This window comes from Cnephaeus nilssonii (genome assembly GCF_951640355.1).
Source record: "Cnephaeus nilssonii genome assembly, chromosome: 17".
Lineage (NCBI taxonomy): Eukaryota > Metazoa > Chordata > Mammalia > Chiroptera > Vespertilionidae > Cnephaeus > Cnephaeus nilssonii.
This window is the reverse complement of record NC_137088.1, coordinates 18,804,313-18,826,689: the sequence shown is the minus strand read 5'-3', so window position 1 is coordinate 18,826,689 and position 22,377 is coordinate 18,804,313.

Genomic DNA, 22,377 nt, shown 5'->3' with positions numbered 1-22,377 from the left:
TTAAAATTAAACATCCTAGTTTACCTAAACAAAACTGGCTTGGTCTCCATAGTACCACTCACTTTCACGTCAAAAGCTAGAAGCCCTGATTCAATCCCATGACTGAATTTCATGCAAAGTAGTAATAGTAATTACGTTGGTGTGTATTGAAACTGATGGAAATTGAACAAATGAGAAGAGAATTAACTTTAAGGTATGTTGTGTTATAACTATTACGAACCCGTTAGCCACCTTAAGGGGGGAAATACAATTGACTTTATTTAAGGGTACTTTGCTTAGTCCATTTAGTCTTATAAGTCATCTTGGGCCAACCCACTATATCCATTATTCCTATAATGTTACTGAGAATAGTTATGTATTGGTGTCAAGTTTAAGGTTTCCCATTCTAACCTTGGGCATTGTCTATAATTATTTTTCTCATCCTTGTGCAAACTACCCTCAAAATCCTTACCATTCCACAAACTTTCCAGGCCTTCAATTGTGCCCACCTTAATGTTAAATCATACCACCATGTTATGTTTGCCTCTTATTTTACAATAGACCAGGCTTCTGTTTCCCAGGGTGAATCTGAGCGTGCAGGAAATATAGAAGAGGACTTGGCTCCAATTTCCAATTCTGGGTTTGCTGACTTAATAGGTAGTTTGCTTCTAAAATCCTAATTGCTGGTTTCCTTTTTTAACCAATTTTTCTTATTTTCTTCATGGGTCTTAGAAGGCTTGGTTAAATGATTTCCAGAAAACATGTAGCAAACTCATAAAACCTCTTAAGACCTAAATTCCTTTCCATTCAAATCTCAAACCATCTATTTTGTGTATAGAGGTTGTTCAACTAAAGGAATAAATGTCTGTTAAACTAAAACAAATGGACCTTCTGTTATCTTTTGTCATTAAATATCAATGTGCTTTAGAGCAAACGAAATATCCCAACCTGCAAAAAGGTATCAAAACATGATGGCAGGAAGTCAGCAATATGTAGGAAAATGAAGTGTGTAGTACTTAGTCGAGTTTTTCTCTCGGTTCTTTGGTCCTTGCATGAATCAGAAAAATACCATTTCATCTTTTTCTAACTATGTAGGATACTAATTGGGGAACGGGAGGGAATGTCTCCAAGAATGGCTTGCTTCTGTCCTTGTGACCCTACAGTTTTGTCTCCATACAACAAGTACCTAACGCCTCTAGGATGGGGAAAACCCAAGTATTAATGTCACCCTAGAGGCTTTTTCTGACAGCCCCACAAGCTGTTCTGTTTTCATATTTCTAGATCACCACGTGATTCAAATATAACCAAAGTGATTATCACAATTTTCTTTAGAAATAGAGCAACTGGTTTCCAACAAGATGTAGGTAATTTAAACCCCCTTTGCCAATGAGCAAACAAGATGAAGCAACTTGCATGGCATTCTGGATTCATATCCACTCTATAAACAGTTTAAATTTTGGTTAGGTAATACACGGACATGGCTAAAAATTCAAAACTTACAATAGATTCTACAGTGAAAGTCTCCCTGTCTCCAAGTTCCCCTTCTGAAGGCAATGTTATCAACTTTCTTTTAAGTATTCTTTTATTTACCCAAATTGGATATCCCACACATTATTGATTTCTTTCACATAGTTATATATCCAATCTTATTGAAGAGTTTCCTCATGACTAGGGTATTCCACCAATATGGATGTACCATAATTTGTTGAATGTGGCCCCTGCTGATGAACATGTAAGGTTTTTTTTCAGGCCCTCGCTGGATAACTCGGTTGGTTAGAGTGTTATCCCAATATACCATGGTTGCAGGTTCAATCTCCATTCAAACTAATTACCTAGTTTTATTTATTTATTTTTAAAATATATTTTATTGATTTTTTTACAGAGAGGAAGGGAGAGGGAGAGAGTTAGAAACATCTATGAGAAACATTGATTCAGCTGCCTTCAGCACACTCCCTACTGGGATGTGCCCACAACCAAGGTACATGCCCTTGACCGGAATCGAACCTGGGACCCTTGAGTCCGCAGGTCAACGCTCTATCTACTGAGCCAAACCGGTTAGGGCCCTAGTTTTATTTTTGCACTTTTGAATGTGGCAGAGGCAAAGCTATGTGTACACCATAGCTTTTCTTTTTCCTGGACATACAACTAAACAATGTTTTCCTGGTAACCTTAAATACATTTAGGTAGGGATCTTAATGATTTATTCTTGCCTATAGAAGGGGAGCAGAAGTGACATATTACTTCCCTCCAAGACAGTCAAGAGTATGCCAATGGGAGCCAGTGCTTCAAATAGTGTAACTACAAGATGGAAGAAAGCTACTCAACCCCTATCAGGTTGCGCAAGTCAGAAATAGACTTTATTGTGTTAAGCTACTGTGTTAGCTGTGTTCATTCTTGTAACAGCACTAGAGGCCCGGTGCATGCACTCGGGGGGGGGAGGGGGTCTCTCAGCCCGGCCTGCGCCCTCCGGCAGTCCAGAAGCCCTCGGGGGATGTCCAACTGCCGGCTTAGGCCTGCTCCCCACCACTGCCGCTGCACTCGCCAGTCATGAGCCCAGCTTCTGGCTGAGTGGCACTCCTGTGGGAGTTCCTGCGTTGAACGTGTGCCCCCTGGTGATCAGTGCACGTCATAGCGACTGGTCATTTCGCCGTTCGGTCAATTTGCATATTAGCCTTTTATTATATAGGACTAGAGGCCCAGTGCATGAAATTGTATATTGTATGTTCCTCAGCCTGGTCTGCACTCTCCAATCCAGGACCCCCTCGGGGGATGTCCGACTGCCAGTTTAGGCCCGATCCCAAACCGGCAGTCAGACATCCCTCTCGCAATCCGGGACCACTGGCTCCTAACCATTCGCCTGCCTGCCAGCCTGATCGCCCCCTAACTGCCCTCCCCTGGTGGCCTGATTGCCCCCTAACTGCCCTCCCCTACCGGCCTGATGCCCCTAACTGCTCCCCTGCCGGCCTGATTGCCCCTAACCGCCTCTGCCTGCCGGCCTGATCACCCCCTAACTGCCTCTGCCTGCCAGCCTGATCGCCCCCTAACTGCCCTCCCCTGCCGACCTGATGCCCCTAACTGCTCCCCCCTGCTGGCCGGATTGCCCCTAACCACCTCTGCCTCGGCCCCTGCCACCGTGGCTTTGTCTGGAAGGATGTCTGGAAGATGTCCGGTCTAATTAGCATATTACCTTTTTATTAGTATAGATCGTTTAGTTTGGCCCTGCCTAATTCAATAAGTGAAGTTGAGCATCAGTTATATATTTAAGAGTCTTATGTTTGCTTTACAGTGACCTTCCATTATATTCCTTTGTCCATTTTTCTATCAGAATCCATATACTCTTAATATCATGCTATATTAAATGAATTGGAGGGTGGCTACTAGATGATTGCTGCTATGCTTCATCATTTCTCTGCTCTCAAGGTTCTTTTTTTTTTTTTTTTTAATATATTTTATTGATTTTTTACAGAGAGGAAGAGAGGGATAGAGAGTTAGAAACATCGATGAGAGAGAAACACCGATCAGCTGCCTCTTGCACAACCCCTACTGGGGATGTGCCCGCAACCAAGGTACATGCCCTTGACCGGAATCGAACCTGGGACCTTTCAGTCTGCAGGCCGACGCTCTATCCACTGAGCCAAACCGGTTTTGGCTGCTCTCAAGGTTCTTAAAGGTAAAGTCATGTAGATTAACTTCTTGAAATTTCAACTGTTCATTATATACTTTCAATTCTAAGCTCTGATTCCATTTCTAAGTTCTTAAATTCCTAAGGAAAATTAGAAGATATATTGTATGTCAGGCAGACTAGATCAAGCATGTCAAACTCACGGCCCGCAAGCTGTATGCCTCATTTATTTGGCCCATGTTAACCTTTGAATTTGACATGCTTGGACTAGATCCTACAATAACAACCCTCAAATCTCATAGAATAATAAAGGTTTGTTTCTTGCACATACCACATGTTCATTTGAGTTGGTCATGGTAGTCACTCCAGAAACCACGCTACAGGAATAACTGCTATCGAGTATGGCAAAGGGCAAAAAGCATGGTACAGCATGTCCAGCCTTTTATAGCTTCTGCTTAGAAGGTTGTCTGAAGCAAGTCCCATGGCTATACTAAGTTCAAAGGGTAGGGAAGTGAAATTTTACCATGTGCCTGGAAAGAGGGAGAACCAAATATTTGTGAAAAGCTCTAATGCCTACCGCACATACTAATCCATTTGATTTCCTTTTGTCCTTATACACATTTGAGGAATTGTAGAGAATAGCTGCTATACTAAGGGGAGAGCAGGAACCAGTACAGTCCACACTGGCGAAGAGGAAAAGTTTATTACTGAACATTGCTTAGCATTATTAGTATACTAGAGGCCCGATGCACAAAGATTCGTGCAAGAATGGGCCTTCCTTCCCCTGGCTGCCGGCACCACCTTCGCTGTGGCCCAGAGCTGCCTTTCCGCCTTCCCAAGCTGCCCAGAGGCTTGGAGCGGCTGGGGCGGTGCGAAACGCCTGCGCCGTCACTGCTCGGCGCCTGCATATGCAAATTAACCCTCCATCTTTGTTGGGTTAATTTGCATACTCCTGATTTGCTGGTGGGCGTTGCAAAGGTACTGTCAATTTGCATCTTACTCTTTTATTAGTGTAGATGATGATAATAAAAAGAGACTTTTAGTCAGCTTTTATTTTCAAACTAGAGGCCCGGTGCACGAATTCTTGCACGGGTGGGGTCCCTCGGGGTGGCCTGCGGAGATCGGGCCCCAGCTTGAACCCGAGTCTTGCAGCCCCAACTCGCGCCCCCAGCCTCGCAACCCCGCAGCCTCACCTGGCACCCCATCTTGGCCTGGTGCCACCCCTCATCTCCTCCACCATCCCACCTGTGAGGCAATTAGTCGGCCCGGCTCCCTCAGCGCCTGGGAGCTGGGTGGTGGCCCCGCCCCCCCCACCGCCGTCACTGGTCGCCATCTGCAGGGCGATCGGCAATCAGGCCCCTGCTCGCACCCACCTTGGCATGGCACCGCCCACTCATCTGCTCCACTATCCCGCTGCTCTCGTAGGGGACCCTTCAGGACCCACAGTGCCTCCACTGCCACCTGCCACCAGCGCCACATCACCGATGCCCACCATGTTCCGTGCCGCCCCCTGGTGGTCAGCACATGTCATAGAGAGCAGTCGAACTCCCAGTCTCCCAGTCGAATGACCGCCCGAGAGGACAATTTGCATATTAGGCTTTTATTATATAGGATTCTATAAAAACAATGCAACCCTCCTACTGACTTAATTAATTTGGCAAAATAGGGTTATTCACAACTCTGCAACCAATTTTCCCATCACTTCATTATGTGACATGGCTTTTTTCCTGTAAACCATATAAATATTTACTGAAAAATACTTTAGAATTGCACTACCCAATCTGGTCGTCACTAGTCACCTGTCACTAAATTTAAATTAAATATAATTAAAGAGTCAGTTCTTCAGTCACACTAGCCACATTTCAAGTGCTAAATGGCCACCTTGGCTACCATATTGGACAGCACAGAAAATATTTCGACCATCACAGAAGTACAGTGCAGCTTTAGACCTCTGACATTCTTTTCTCCTATTTTTGTGATATTTCCCAGTAGATAGTCATCTGAAGTCTGTTTTTTCCACACAAAGTGTGTTTGATGTGTAGCTTTCATAACAGAATAGTATTTGTTGCTACAGATTTTTAAGGTGTATAATTACTGCTTCCTTTGTCAGGTTGATACTAGGTTTTTAGAAGTTTTTGACAAAAGTTCTATCCCAATATTACTAACTATAAAAGAAACGCTACAACATCTTTTCTAAGAATAAAGGTTTTGGTTTTAAAAGACCTTTAGTTTGCCACTGGATTCTGTTTGGCCTGCATCCTCTGCCAAAGTGTTGGATACTTAAAATAAGTTTTATAAATATTCATCATTTGGAGAGAAAAAAAGCACAATTTTTTGGATTTGTCCTGAAAGGATTGAGCTGGCCTGACATACCAATAGCGAGGTGACATGCAGCCACAAGCTACATTTTGACAGTTTTTACCCAGTAACCCTCTCCCTACAGCTCCATCATCACCCCCAGTTCAGCTTTGGGAATGTTGGCTGGACCTTTAGCTTGTTCATAGATTTTAGGTATTGTTACTAATGCTGCAGTGAACATCAACACTATGTGTATAGTTTTCAACTTATTTTTATATAGGAAAAATAAACAAAATAGAGACTTTTAATAGGAAACATTGATCAAGTTTCCTTTTAAAAATCTGCTGCAAAGGTGGCATAGTTAGACAGTACCTTTAAAACTCATCATCAGAGCATTCACATTTAATAAAGCAGCTGGAACACACACTTTGCAACTCACTCTCAAATCCTGATAAAGGGCATCACCTCACCCCCTCCCAAATTAGAGTAAGTCATCTAATTTAATTGGTATGCTATGAAAATCTGAACTGGTTTGCTTGCAATTTTCATTGTCATTTAAAAAGAGATTCATTATTTGGCAGTCCTAATTAGTTTAGAAACAGTACTTAGTGGGTAATGTAATTATCAGTCATTTAATCACTAAACTGATTTCTATGAAACTGTAAACATACCGGGTTCCAGGTGTTGGAACTAAGCTAGGAAGTTGCACTTATCAGAAAGGAAAATTCAAGAGTGATCATGCACATTAAAGAATTGTTTATTGGATTGTTTATTGGGCGTCACCATACCTTCGTGACGCCCACCAGCCAATCAAGAGTGAGTATTGGGGTGGCACCAGTTAGATTCCATGGATAAGGGTCCTGTTAGAATCCATTGTTGGGAAAAAAAAAAAAAGAATCTATTGCTGTTGACAACATCCAGCATTAGTATTTTTATTAGAATGAAACTATTTTAAATGCTCCACCCCTCCCAATTTAGAAGTCCCTAATTTGTTCATTCTTTTTTAGTTTTTGTATGACATATGTTGGTATAATAACAGCTCATAGATTCTCTCCTCTATATCCTCACTCTACTCTTGTTCTTTGCTCCTCTTGCAGTCAGTGAGGAGAGAATTCAGACCCCCAAAGTAAGGTCATTAACAGAACCTAGGGATGTGACCAGGAAGTGCCAACCCCAAAGATAAAACCATCCACTGGAGAGGCTACCTGTCAACTGAAAAGTTTTCCTAATGTAACCCATCCTACAATGTAACGGTAGGAATTAATGTCTCAGGCCACAATATCAACTGTTTTTATGTGATCTGTAAAATACTTCTGAAGTTCTGAAATGCTTTGAACAACAGCATTACCATTGTTTCAAAATGGTGCTCTTTCTCTCATTACTCTTCATGAATGTCACCAACAGTTAGAAAAGCCACTGCCTTTTGCAATAAAATAAAATGTTCATCTCAAGGTCTTGTAAATTTGGAACAGGCTCCAAGGGGGGTTGGGCAGCTGGACTACTCAAGACTCCCGTCACCTACTAGGGCTCTTAATAGTCACCACTGCCACCACTGTGACACCCCTTTAATACTCTGTAGTGGAGCTGAGTCTAGGAGAAATTACTTAGTAGAATCAAAAGGTAACAGGAAAGAAAGAACTAGGCGTGTATCCAACTAGATCATCTAGTTTTACAAGATAAGCAATACTCTCTGGGACTCACTTTGATGCCTCAGGCAAGCTTCTAACTCTCTTGTGCCTGTATCTTCCATTAAAAACATTAGAGAGAGTACCATGCATTAGCAGGGGAGTGGTTAAAGGCAAGGAGACTAGCTAGAGTCACATTGCTTAAGTTCAGACTCCTACACTCCCATTTCCTGGTGGGAATCATGTTGGGCAAGTGGCTTCAAGTCTTTAAGTCTAAAATCTCTCATTTGTAAAATAGGTAAAACAATACACCTAGAGCTTGTCAGTATTTTTCCAGTCCTATCTGGAGAAAAAGGAGTGCTCTGAGAGACTAGATGTCTAGATCAGATTTCTTAAAGAGAAATATCGCTACAGTGGAACAGAGGGATATATTAGCGGTCATGATGGCTTGAGTGAAATTTCTCATAAGAACGGATTCCCTTTCCTCTAATTCTGCACTTCCCTAAGCAACCATTTAATCAATAATTTGGTCTTTCAACTGGACCACGAGTAGCTCTTTTTCTGGAGACCATAGATCTGGATTGTCTGTTTATATATCACTAATATAAAAGTCTTATCTGAATACTATTAGTGCTCATGAACCCTTCAGTCCGTAGTATTCCTTAGTGAATTGATAACATTAAGTTTCTAATGATGTTAATTAAGTGTATTTAATTTAGATGTATGTCATCTTTGACTTATTACATAAAAATAAATTCTGTTACATCTTGCTCTAGAAAAAAATTTTAGGCTAATATTTTCCACTAGAGAAGTGGTAATTTGAGATAATGCCATACATAACTCCAAACCAGGGATTCCTGTACTAGTGGTTTATCACAAAAGTGCTCTCACAAGAAATGACAAGGGAAGAGAAGTAGAAGTGTGATTTCAGGCTTATAGGTTTTTGTTTTTAAAATATATTTTTTATTGATTTTTTACAGAGAGGAAGGGAGAGGGATAGAGAGTTAGAAACATCGATGAGAGAGAAACATCAATCAGCTGCTTCCTGCACACCCCCTACTGGGGATGTGCCTGCAACCAAGGTACATGCCCTTGACTGGAATCGAACCTGGGACCTTTCAGTCAGCAGGCCGATGCTCTATCCACTAAGCCAAACCGGTTTTGGTGAGGCTTATAGGTTTTTGTTTTTTTTTCTTTTCTGATCCCACAGGGGAACTCAGGAGTGTAAATTAGGCCTTTGTCCCAACTCATGCAAGGAAACTGGGCTTGCAGCAGTGAGCCATAGGGTCAGGGCCACCCTAGGAGAATGTAAACTCCTAGGCACTGGAATGCTAAGTGGCACCTGTAGGTCAAGGGCAGGTCACAGGTACAGAAACAAAAACCCACAGAAGCTGAGGTGGGCCATATAAAAGAAGTAAAGGATCCGAAGGAATTTGACTTGAGCACTGACATCCTCTGTCTCACAAAATCACAGCGATTTCATTATCTTCTCTCAAGTTGAGGTTTTATATAGAAACATTTTCACAATCAATCTTTTTTTTTTCCTTTTTTTTTTTTAAAAATTTCTTTATTGATTAACCTTTTGCACTCGGATGTCGAGTGTGACTCGACACGGTTAGCATTAGAATAAAGGAATCGAGAAAAAAGCAAGCGAGTGCAAAGGGTTAAGGTATCACATATTTGTCCTCGTCCCCCCATTCCTATCCCACACCCCTCCCCACACATGCCCCCACCCCCCTGTTGTCCTTAACTGCCGGTTAGGCTCATATGCCTGCACACAAGTCCTTTGGTTGATCTCCCCCTTTACCCTCACCCTTCCCTACCCTCCCCCCGAGGCCCAACAGTCTGATCCATGCCTCCTTGTTTCTGGGTCTGTTCTTGTTCATCAGTCTATGTTGTTCATTATTTCCCCTAGATGAGTGAGATCATGTGCTATTAGAAATACACTTATAAGAACCGAAAATGAGACAAGCAATAATGGTTATGGTGACAGGCAAATGAATCAGTGTGTAGTGAGTTTCTTTTTTTTTTTTTGCCAACATTTCAAGTACAATAAAATCAGCGAACAAGTTTGCATGAATTACCTAGCCGTGTATGTTTTGGAATTGTTCTTAAAACTGAATCAGTTTTTAGGTAAATATGTAAATGAGGTGTTTCAAAATACATTTGTGCCTCTAGTGGGGGCATAATTATTTAATTACATGTCTCCCTTATATACAATAATTTTTTAATAGTCATCTAAATATTGTAATTTCTAGATCAAGAATGTTCCAAAAAAGCCCTAACTGGTTTGGCTCAGTGGTTAGAGCATTGGCCTGCGGACTCAAGGGTCCCAGGTTCAATTCCAGTCAAGGGCATGTACCTTGGTTGCAGGCACATACCCAGTGGGGAGTGTGCAGGAGGCAGCTGAGCGATGTTTCTCTCTCATCAATGTTTCTGATTCTCTATCCCTCTCCCTTCCTCTCTGTAAAAAATCAATAAAATATATTTTTTAAAAAAATGTTCCAAAAAATCTTACATATTTTAAAATAAGAGCGTTCTTAACAAGCCTACCCTAATTCACTTTTAATTTTTAATAAGTAGTAAACATTTGTTTGACCAACTGGCTTATCAATTGTAGAGAATAATAGTAAATTGCTTTAAATTTTTCATTTTTAAAAATTGATTTTAGAGAGAGGGGGGAGGGAAAGAGAGAGAAAAACATCTATTTGCTGCTCAATTCATCCATGCATTCATTGGTTGCTTCTTGTATGTGCCCCAACTTGGAGACTGAATATTCAACCCTGGCACATCAGGATGATGCTCCAATTACCTGAGCTACCCATCCAGGGCCTAAATGTTTCAAATTTTATTTATTTATTTATTTAAAAATATTTTTATTGGTTTCAGAGAGGAAGAGAGAGGGAGAGAGAGAAACATCAATGATGAGAGAGAATCATTAATTGGCTGCCTCTTGCATGCTCCACACTGGGGACTGAGCCCACAACCAGGGTATATGCCCTAACCAGGAGTCAAAGCATGACCTCCTGGTTCATAAGTCAATGCTCCACCATGGAGCCACACTGCCTGGGCAATTTTCACATTTTAAGGGAATATTTAAAATAAAAATTAGCCCGGCCAATGTGGCTCCAAGATTGAGCATTGACCTATGAAAAAGGAGGTTACAGTTGGATTCCTGGTCAGGACACATACCCAGGTTGCAGGCTTGATCTCCAGTGTGGGGCATGCAGGAGGCCAATTGATGATTCTCTCTCATAATTGATGTCCCTCTCTCTCTCTCTCTCTCTCTCTCTCTCTCCCTTTCTCTCTCTGAAGTCAATAAAAGCATATTTAAAAATAAAGTAAAAACCATGTCTTAGATTATGTATAACACTAGTGGCCTGGTGCATGAAATTTGTGCATGGGGAGAGGTTCCCTCAGCCCAGCCTGCACCATCTCCAAACCAGGACCCCTTGGGGATCGGGCCTAAACTGGCAGTCGGACATCCCTCTCGCAATCTGGGACCGCTAGCTCCTAACTGCTCACCTGCCTGCCTGCCTGATTGCCCCTAACCCCTCTGCTAGTGGAAAATCCTACTCTATACATAGATCAGCCTGTCTATACTAAGAAAAGAATAAGATGCAAATTGACCATACCTTCATGACACCCACCAGCCAATCAAGAGTGAGTATGCAAATTAGCCCAACACTGCTCCGGGCCTCTGGGCGGTGTGGGAAGGCAGAAAGGTGACTCTGGGCCTGAACGAAAAGGCGGTTTTGGCTGGAGCAAAGGCGGTGTCAGCAGTCAGGGGAAGGAAGGCCCATTCTTGCACGAATCTTCGTGCATCGGGCCTCTAGACTATATATAAGATTGGGGGAAAAGTGCCTATAGTTAAATAATTCCTATATCTTACCTCCTCTTACTCCGCTCTCTGCCTTTTTGGGGGTCTTGCTTTATTTATACCATGCATTCTCAAAAGGGTAGGTAATACTGCCCCTAAGGGCTTGACAAATGATTCTTGAGGAACAAACCCCTGCTATTACAACAGTTTGTGGCCTTCTAACACTCAACCCCACAAGACAAAATCAGTATTCCTTAGTATAAGCATACTTTGGAGATATTGTGGAGATATGACCCAAAAAAGTGAGTCATAATCTTCTGCTGGTAATCCGTTCCACCTGGTGCCTTCAGTTTGTAAAAAATGCAGAATTGTGAAACTCAATAAAGCGAAGCACAATAAAAAGAGGTATGCCTGTACTTCATTTCCCCCATTAGACAGAACATAAAAGATATTTAATTTTTTCCGTAGGTGGAGGACAATGAAAAAAAAGTTGAGAAACACTGCTTTACACTAAAGTATGTCATTAATGCCATCCAAAGATGGTCTTTTCTTCTGACCTTATTAGGTTTAAGGGGAACTTACCCATAAGCTGGTAGAGAGTTGTGTTGTTTAGCAAAGAACATTAATGAAAAATGTTTTTGCAAGCTAGAAAATTCCTTTTAAAATTTGTGTACTTATCAATTTAAAAAATGTATATAAAGATGATGTACAAAATTACTGTTCAGCTGCTAACACCTAGTTCAAGATGTTTTGCCCTGTTTTTACTTCTTCATTTTTCCTAGGAGAGGCCCTTAATTTGCAAAAGGGCTACCAGTTGTATGCCAAAGTTATGAATATATAACCACAGATACTAGAACTTCTAAAGTACAGTATTTTTAATTTCATGCCACAAAATTTTGTTTTCTGCTAAGCAATACTTCAAAAACAGTTAATATGGTATAATATTAGCAGCCTAATATTTCTATGAGAACGCAATTTTTGGCCTTTTAAAATTTACATGTTTATATTATAAATATTAACAATGCTTAAGAGAGGTTTCTAAATTTAGCTCAAAGAATGACAAAGTCTTTGTGTGTTTGCTACTTGCTCCTTTCTTCCTTCCATTTCTGTGCAGAAACATTTTCTTCACAAAGAAAAACTAAACGTCTTCTCACCTTTCCTCACCCCTAAACAAACTACTCCTATAAACCAAAACCAAACACCAAAAGTAATTGTATCCATATGTTTTGTCATGGGTGTAAAGTAAGAAGTGGCATGCATCTTAGGCAGCTGTAGGCCATGCTGTCATAATGAAATGTCACTTATGATATTGGCTCTTTGAATGATTAAACGGTAATTCAGATATTTGAATGACGTCATTCCATTGCAGTTTCTCTGCCTATTTTGCTTTCATACAGCAAATGTGTTAAAAATTTAAGTCCCAGCTTGAACTTTTCTTTATGCTGAGATCAGCCCTGTGGATTGCTTCATTATACAGTGCCTGCAGGGGTGGCACTTCCGGGCAGGCGGCCAGCACTCTCGGGTCAGCAGGAACTATTTTAGCTCAATTTATAAAGCAAAAGAAAGGGATTCGGTTGACTGATAAGGACCAACTCTGCAAGAATTAATGCTAACCACAATGGTGATTATTCACAGTTTGCCCATCTTCCTGAGAAAATAAAACATTCCCCAGAGATTATTTCTCTCTCCTTTAAATGAAAGCATCCAGACTGATGAATGTCAGAGGGAAGGGGGTGTAGATGTATAACCCAACGACACAGACAATAGTGTGGTGAAGGCCTGGGTGGGGGATGTGGAGGGGGTCAATGGGGAAAAATGGGGGGATATCTGTAATACTTTTAACAATAAAATTTTAAAAAATAAATGAAAACACCCATTCTTCTCTCTTATGGAAAAAAAAAATCCAGAGAATATCATTAGACTTATTATCTAATAGAGTTTTTAGAAATCTAAAAAATCTATAAATCCCTATGGTTTAAGGGATTCATGTAATAAATGATCTTTTAATCTTGAAAGAATAGCAAGGTGAACAGTGGTGATTGTGGGCCTACTACAATTTAATTCACCCATCCTTTCCCTTTATACCCTGAAGGTGATCTTAAAGATATCTTAGTTCTTCAAGTTGTTCTCACACGTTATGCAAACAGAGATGAACTGTGTGAAGTCAGCACTCTAAGACTAAAACCCAGCCTCCCTACTGCTTACCAAACCTTTTCCATCCACCAGTCCATAAACTCAAACTAGTTGTGAGCTTTGTCTTTTCTTTCCTCATTTTACTTGAGTGATTTTTTTTTTTTTAGTGTCTTTATTTGTTTCTCTAACAAGTTACCACAAATTTAGTGTCACAACGTTAAAACAAATCTATTATGTTACAGTTCTGGAAGTCAGAAGTCCAAAATGGGTCTCGAGGGGCTAAACTCTAGGTATCAGAGGGACCGCATTGCTTTCTGGAGTGTCTAAGGGAAAATCCATTTCTTGTCTTTTCCGGTTTCTAGAGGTTGCCCTTTCTCCTTGTCTCGTGACCCTGTTCCATCTTCTAAGCCAGCAATGACTGGCGTCGTCTTTCTCAGCCTGCATCATGCTGACACTGACTTTCTGACCCCCTCGTCCACATTTAAAAGGACCCTGGTGATTACAATCGGTCCACCTGAATAATACAAGATAATCTATTTTAAGGTCAGGTGATTAACCACCTTGATTCTTTCTGCAACCTTAATTCTCCCTCCTCATGTAACCTAAGATTGTTACGGGTTCTGTGAATCAAGTCACAGAGTGTGGACATTTTGAGGGCGTTATTCTGATTACCACAGTGTCTATGACTGTCAGGCAGTAATGAAACAACTTAAGATTTCAACCATGTGGATCTCCTCCTTGCTCAGTAAACCTGTTCCTTCTTTCTAATTTAGACCCCTTTGTACAGACTCTATCTTCCAGGATCTCTTCCTCCTTCCTTTCATCTCCATTCTCCTATTTGGCCTCCTTCTCAACTGCCTGCCCCCCACAATCTGAATTTCTAGTCATCGTTCAATCAAAAGTCACCTCTTTACTGATGACATTTGTTACATTCCTCTATTACAACTCTTTCCACACATCATTCATTTATTCATCCTTTCCACAAATATTTATTGAGGAATAAGCGTATGTCAGATGAATGGAATACACTAGATGGATAGGGCGGCCCCTGTTTCCATGTTTCCCAAGTTTTAGTAGAAGAGACAATAAACAAGTAAATGAATAAAATAATTTCAGATAATGACAAGGATTGTGGAGCAAGGGTGGAGCAACATTGAATAGGGATCAGGGAAGTCTCCAGAAAGAAACAGAGATTAAATATGGAGGCTGAGAAGGAGACTCCATGTGATGATCTGAGGGAAAAGCATTCCAGACAGAAGGAACAGCAAACGTAAAGGCCCTTTGCTGGGAATGAATAGGGGAGCTGGAGGAAAGGAAAGGAGGCTAGTGAAGCTGAGCAGAAGTACAATCAGGGAGAGGGGAGAGAGACAGGAGCCAGACCATGTGGGACCCTCTAAGCCATGGGAAAGATATTGGATTTTATTTTATGTGAAATGAAGAGCTATTGGGGTGTTTTAAGCAGAGAGGTTAACATAATTTCATTTGGATTTTAAAAAAAATGATTTTTAGCCCTAGCTGGTTTGGCTCAGCCTATGGACTGAAGGGTCTCAGGTTCGATTCTGGTCAAGGGCACATGCCCAGGTTGTGGGCTTGATCCCTGGTGGGGGCGGGGGCATGCAGGAGGCAGCCGATCAATGATCCTCTCTCATCATTCATGTTTCTCTCTCTCTCTCCCTCTCCCTTCCTCTCTGAAATCAATAAAAATATATTTAAAAATTATTATTTTTATTTTAAAGAGTATATTTTTTATTGTTGATTTGGATTTTTATTTTTTTAAATATATTTGATTGATTTTTTACAGAGAGGAAGGGAGAGGGATAGAATTAGAAACATCAATCAGCTGCCTCCTGCACACCCCCTACTGGATATGTGCTGGCAACCAAGGTACATGCCCTTGACCGGAATCAAACCTGGGACCCTTGAGTCTGCAGGCCAACACTCTATCCACTGAGCCAAACCAGTTAGGGCGTTGATTTGGATTTTTAAAAGATCACTCAGAATGGATTGTTGGGGGGCATGATTGGAGGCAGAGAGACCAATTAGGAGGCTAGATGTCAGGATGGAGAAAATCACTATATGGATCAGGGAAGTGGTTAGAGATGATGGGGAATTATAATTATCTGCTTATTGGCAAAGTCTTAAATACCTCCTGTAGCAAAAGATGAAATATATCCAATTTAGTCATTAACAAACATATTATGAAGACTATATAATGGTCCTCCCTCATTAGAGCCCTGGAGTTCCTTGAGGGTAAAGACTGGCATATTTTCATTCCCAGGGTTTACTATAGTGCCTGGTACGTAGTATGTATGTAAAAATGCTGAGTGAGGTATAGATTTTTTCATCTCTAGTTATTTGACTTTTATGAAGTTAGGGCTGTTAGACCTGACCTTCACCTCTTTATCAGCAGCTTGGTACTTGGTACAAAGTGGGGGGAAAAACGTGGAGTAGCCCAACCATAAACTTGTACCAATTCTGAAATATCTGAGAGAAATTTACCACATTTCCCCCTATGAATTAAATAAAAACAAAGCAGAAACCAACAGGCTTAAAAATCAAATGTATAATGATGTTACAGTAAAAATAAAACTTAGAATGGCTAAAACTAAATATAAGACTTGTTGCTGATTCAAAAATAATAGAACTAAATTCTCAGCAAACTGAAAATCTGCAAAACTTGAAAAGGCCAATAGACTTGAAAAAATAAGTTCTTGAAAGGAAGTGCAGTGGTTGAAGAACTGATTGGCCAAAAAATTTTATTTTAAAGAGTATAGTTTTTACTGTTGATTTGGATTTTTAATAGAATTAAAAAATAGTTATAATAATACTTTATTTGCAAATTTTCATACTGATTTTTTCACTTAACAATAGATTATGGACATTTTTACATGATTACCTCATCATCAATTTTCTTTTTAAAGGCTGAGGGGAATTTACTCATGTTTGCTTTTGGTTGGCAGTGAAGGAGATGCCAATTTTGTAATAATATATAAACAGCACTACATATCATTTTGCATAAATTTTTTTACATATTTATGCTTATTTTGTTAGGATAAATTCCCAGAAGTGAGATTATAAGGCCAAAGGATTCATTTTTTTTTTTTAACTTAGGAGAGATAGACTGATTTTCATCATCAATCTTGACCAGAAATGAGACCAGTGAAAAAGCTACTCAAATACCTACTAACAGCTGTGATTCAGCTGTACATATTCTCTACTTATTATCTAGAAAAATTGTGGTGTTTAAGGGCAGTTTTTATCTTTAAAGTAATTTTTAATTTTCAACAAACTAATAAGTTCACATAGTTTAAGAAATCAAATAGTACTGCAAGGCTTATGATGAGTAACAATGGTAACCTTCCCTATCCTTCCCCATCCTTCAGTCCCTAGCTTTAATGCTTAAAATATTTCCTTCTTATTTCTAAATGATATCCTTAAAATGCTGTTTCTTTTATTCATAAATGTTAGGCATTGTCTATTGGCTTTCTAGTATTGAAGACACTTTCCTGTCACACACATCTCTTCCTCTCATACCTCTCACATGTATGGGTATTCTGGAACACACACACACACACACACACACACACAATTCTCTTCCCTCTAGCCTCCTAATCTATGTTATATCACCTTAGTAAATTTCTAAGAAAAGGTGTACAGAAGGGGAATTTTTTGAAAATGTACCTATCTGAAAATATCTTTATTCTATCCTTGTGCTTGACTGATGGTTTGGATGCGTTTTGACAGGGTAAAGTATTTTTAGCTGAGAATTTTGAAGGCATTCCCCAGGTATTCAGTGCTGGTTCAAAAGGCCTTTACCACATGAGTCGCCACATAAAACAGCTCACCACATTGCAGCTTGCAGGTGAGATGAGCCAGAAAGAGAGAGTGTGAGATACGTCTCAGTCTTTTATACATAACTAGAGGCCCGGTGCATGGATTCATGCACCGGTGGGGTCCCTTGGCCTGGCCTGTGCCCTCTCGCAATCTGGGACCCCTCGGGGGGTGTCGGAGGCCCAGTGCATGGATTCAGCCCGATCCCTTGCAGGCCAGGCCAAGGGGCCCTATTGGTGCCCAAATCCATGCACCGGGCCTCTAGTATGCATATCAGATCTTTGGTTAATCTCTTCCCACCCTCCCCCTTCCTCCCTTCCCTCTGAGATTCATCAGTCTGTTCCGTGTTTCCATGCCTGTGCATTGAGCGTCTGCCCCCTGGTGGTCAGTATGCATCATAGCTACCGGTTGAACAGTTACTTAGGCTTTTATATAGAGAGAGATCAGAAGTGACATCCCATCACTTTTGCCACATTCTACTTTTAGAAGCAGTTCATAGGTTCAGTTTACACCTAATGAAAGGATTACACAAGGGAGTGATTACTGGGAGGCAGGGGTCATTGGGAGGCTTTCAGAAGGTTGCCAACTACATACCTCCAGAGACAATCCTGCTGCAAAGCCTCCGTCCCCTTGGTACAGTGGAGCAGGTCTTCTCAAACTTCACTGTGCACACTAATCACCTGGAGCCCTGGTGAGCATGCACATTCTGATTCAGTAAGTGCAGGGTGGGGCTTGAGATCTGGCAATTCTCGCTGGTGCCTAGTTGATGGCAATGCTGCTGGTCCAGGACCACACTTTGAACAGCGAGGTAGTAGAGGTAGTAAAAGACCAATGTGCCTCTTGGCTTGATCTGAATAAAATCTAAAACCGAGAAAAGACCCATACAAAAATGATTTACAAGCCCCAAAGCCTAATATGTTAGTTACACATTGTAAAGTATTTCGATCTCCCAAAGCATTATTTTAAAACACTGGAATCCAGACATATGAAAAATCAGTATGCAGTCTGATGTTTCCAATATAAGTGGTAAGAAATTTCTCCCCCAACTTTCTTTTATAGGACTGCATCATGAGGAGGATGAATAAGTTTTTATATGAATTTAGAAGCTACGAGATGGTCCAGGATTTTGACTGAGGTTTAAGTGACCATCCTGTTGTTACCACCACTAGAACATTTTGTTTTTCCTCCACACAGAAAGAAGGATCTAACGAAAAAATAGATTCATTTTCTAGAATTTTGATAAATCTATAAATAGATAAATCTATAAATTAGTAAAGATTTATTCGTGATAAGCATAACCAATTAATGAGAATAGCAGGTTTCTCCTAGAGTCTATGAGCAGAAATGCATCCAGGTTGGAAAAAGAACTGAGGTTAGGCCAGGGAATGTGAGCTTTGCATTAATGCAAAGAACTCTTGCATGAATTTATGCATGCATTTTTTTGTATTTAGAATAATATCCTACCACATTACATCCTGCCATATTACATACATATTGCAGGGCACAAATACTGCTCACTTGGAGGCATGGTGCAGAAAATCTGGAAAGCAGCAGCCACTAGCCTTCTACACTTAGTCACATGGGCCTATAACCCTGGAATATAACCTCATTCAGACGTAGAAGATGTAGCTCCACTGGCTTCCCTCATTTATCAATGCCAACACCTTAATTTATCACACTGACTCAGTGTATTCTTGTGTTTTAAACATTTCTCTAATAGGTATCGGTAAATATCAATACCTAAAGCCCACAAAAAAAGCACTGTGTGATCTTCAATTATTTTAAGAGTATAAAGGTGTTCTGAAATCGAAACGTTTGAGAAATGCTGATCTAGAGCATAGGGAAGGTAAGATTTAAGTGGAATGTTACTGTGGTATCAGGAACTAAAATATTCATTAGAACGTTTTAAAATGAGGAACGACCTTAAATGTTTTCAATTGACCTTAACTTTAAGGAAACCCATCTTTTTATTCCTCCTCCTACCCCAATACCTTTCCTTCATCCAGGTCCTCATACTGCAGTGCCTCACTTGGCTTATTTTGCTTGATCTTGGGATTAGAGGACTCTAATATTTAGGTTCTTTCCTCCTTTATCCACAACTAGATTGACCAGCCCTGTGTTCAGTTTCCCAGGGCCCTGGTGTTAGTGGAATATAAAGGTTAGTGAGGTAGCTTTACCATAAAAAAAATAAATCTGCATTTTTTTAAAAAAAATATTTTATTGATTTTTTTACAGAGAGGAAGGGAGAGGGATAGAGAGTTTGAAACATCAATGAGAGAGAAACATTGATCAGCTGCCTCCTGCACACCCCCTCCTGGGGATGTGCCCGCAACCAAGGTACATGCCCTTGACCGGAATCGAACCTGGGACCCTTGAGTCCGCAGGCCGACGCTCTATCCACTGAGCCAAACCATTTAGGGCTAAATCTGCATTTTTTAACAGGTGACTTTTGAAGACACAGTCACTTCACTCAACAGAGTTATTATTTTGGTCAGAGGAATGAGGAAGGTGTAGTAAGCAGAAATCCACTATGAATCATCTGAGAATCGTTACAGACTGGGCCATAGGCTCCACAGGGTTCATAAATGAGGCTCCTTGGAATGACAGCAGCAAAAGGCAATCCCTCTGCAGCTACAGCACTCAGGGACTGTCCAACCCAGATGCCACTCAGCATCCTCCTGTGGCACTGAGGAGCCCAACAGGTTTCCAGGGGCCATTGGTTGTGGCTGGGGACTGACCTGGGTTATAGCGTTATAGCTTCTGATAATTACCCACAAACCCTCACCGGAAGGAGGAGGCCTTTAAAAAAACCCTGAGGCTCATAGACACAGACTTTATTTCCTACGCATTATCATGGAAGAGAGGGTCTTATTTCCTTTGCAATGGCTTATTTCCACTTCCATACGCTTCTCCTTTTCAAATTTAAATGGTAGTATCCTCTATCTTTTTAAAAATACTTTTTTTAGGAGCAGTTTTAGGTTCACAACAAAACTGAATGGAAAGTACAGAGTTCCCATATTCCTTTGGTCTCTATAAACACATACACAACTTCCTGCACTATCAACATCCATACCACAGTGGTATGTTTAATCACCACCAATGAACCGATAGTGACACACCACAATCATCCAAAGTCCACAGTTTCTGTGAGGGTTCAGTCCTGGTGCTGTACATTTGACATGGGTCCTCCTTTGTCGTATGTAGGTTTCACTGTCCTAAAAATCCTCTGTGCTCTGCCTCTTCCTCCCTCCCTCCCCCCTAACCCCTGGAAACCAATGATATTTTTATCATCTCCACTTTTTGCTTTGTCCAGAATGTCATATAGTTAGACTTGTACAGTATGTAGCCTTTTCAGAGTGGTATCCTTTTATGATTTATTTTTTGCCTTCTAGTCTGTTCATATTGGCCTCATTTTACTCATGCAGAAGCAGATGGTGGTTGATACATAAAATGAAAAAGCAAGCAACAAAGTGTAGCCTGGGGAATTCTTGCATCAGCATCTCATAGGGTGATAAAGCTCTGAGGTAGGGAAGAAAAGAGGACCACTGTCGTTAGAGAACTGTGCTTAGAGGGTGACATGACAGCCGTGTAGAGAGAAGGGGCTATGGTTTGGTAGGGCTCTGCAGGTCAAGGTAAGGCACTGGGTTTTTTTCAAAGTGCTATAGGAAGCTATTGGAGGGTTTAAGCTTTTTTTTAAAAAATAACACCCAGGTGTGGCTCAATTGGTTGGGCATCATCCCTGTGTAGCCAAAGGTTGCTGGTTTGATTCCTAGTCAGGGCACATACCCCGGTTGTGGGTTGGGTCCCCGTTGAGGTGCCTGCAGGACACGGCCAGTCCATGTTCCTCTCTCACATGGATGTTTCTCTCTCTCTCTCTCCCCCTTCCTCTCTAAAAATAAATCAATAAAAAATCTTTAAAAATTCTTGGGGCACACCAGTTGAAAATCTTTGTTCTAGAGTAACAGCAACGCAGAAGTAAGAAGCACAGAGGTTAAAGACACACTATGAAGGTAGACTAGCTCAGATTTATTAATGGATTGAACAGGGTATAAAAGTGGGGGGTGGAAGGGGAGAGGAGCGTCGCATATGTGGAAATATCTTACATATCACATTTCCCTCAACATGTTATGCTGAACATTTTTTAAAATTATTTTTATTGATTTCAGAGAGAAAGGGAGAGGGAGAGAAACATCAATGATGACAGAGAATCACTGACTGGCTGCTTCCTGCATGCCCCCCACTGGAGACTGCAACCCTGGCATGTGCCCTTGACCAGAATAGAACCCAGGACCCTGGAGTCCGCAGGCCAACACTCTACCCACTGTTGAGCCACACCGGCTAGGGCTATGCTGAACATTTTGAAAGAGCAATTTGGAAAGAATTTTCCAGGGTATACCCATTTACAACTAAGCTCTTCGTATACTCCTATCCATTTACCCACCCCTCCATGCATCAGTCCATGTTCCGTGTGCAGTGCATTTTACATTGCCTACAATGCCATCAGTGCCCTCTCTCTGCCTGCCTCAGCACAGGCCAATTGGTTCGTTTTTTTCTTTTGACGTAAAATCTACATTCAAGGTGAAATGCACAGATCTTAAGCATGCACTCGCTGAGTTTTGACATACGCACCCATCTGTCTACAACTTAAATTTGAGATGCCCAAGGGACATCAACAGGGCACAGCAAACGGGCTGCTGGATGCAGAAATCTGGGGCTCAGAGGAGACATCTGGCAACCTCCAGCCCACAGGTCTATTTAAGCCCCGGGTTGGATGAAAACACCCTGGGCGTGCAGAGGGACGAGAAGCGGGCTGTGTCCTCGAGGAGTCCAGGGTTCAGAGGTGTGTCCGGTGGGAGAAGGGCACCTGCGGGGAGGCCAGGGGTTGGGCTAGCCCCGGCCAAGTTGGCACAACGCGGGCTCCTGAAAAGCCCGTCTGCTCGGCGCCACGGGGCGGTTCTTGGTCACCATCCGAGGTGACCTGAGGTGTCACTAAGTGCGGGGGCACGGGCCGGGGCGGGGAGGTCAGCTGGGTGGAGGGTAAAGAAGGGATGGGGGGGGGGTGGGGAATG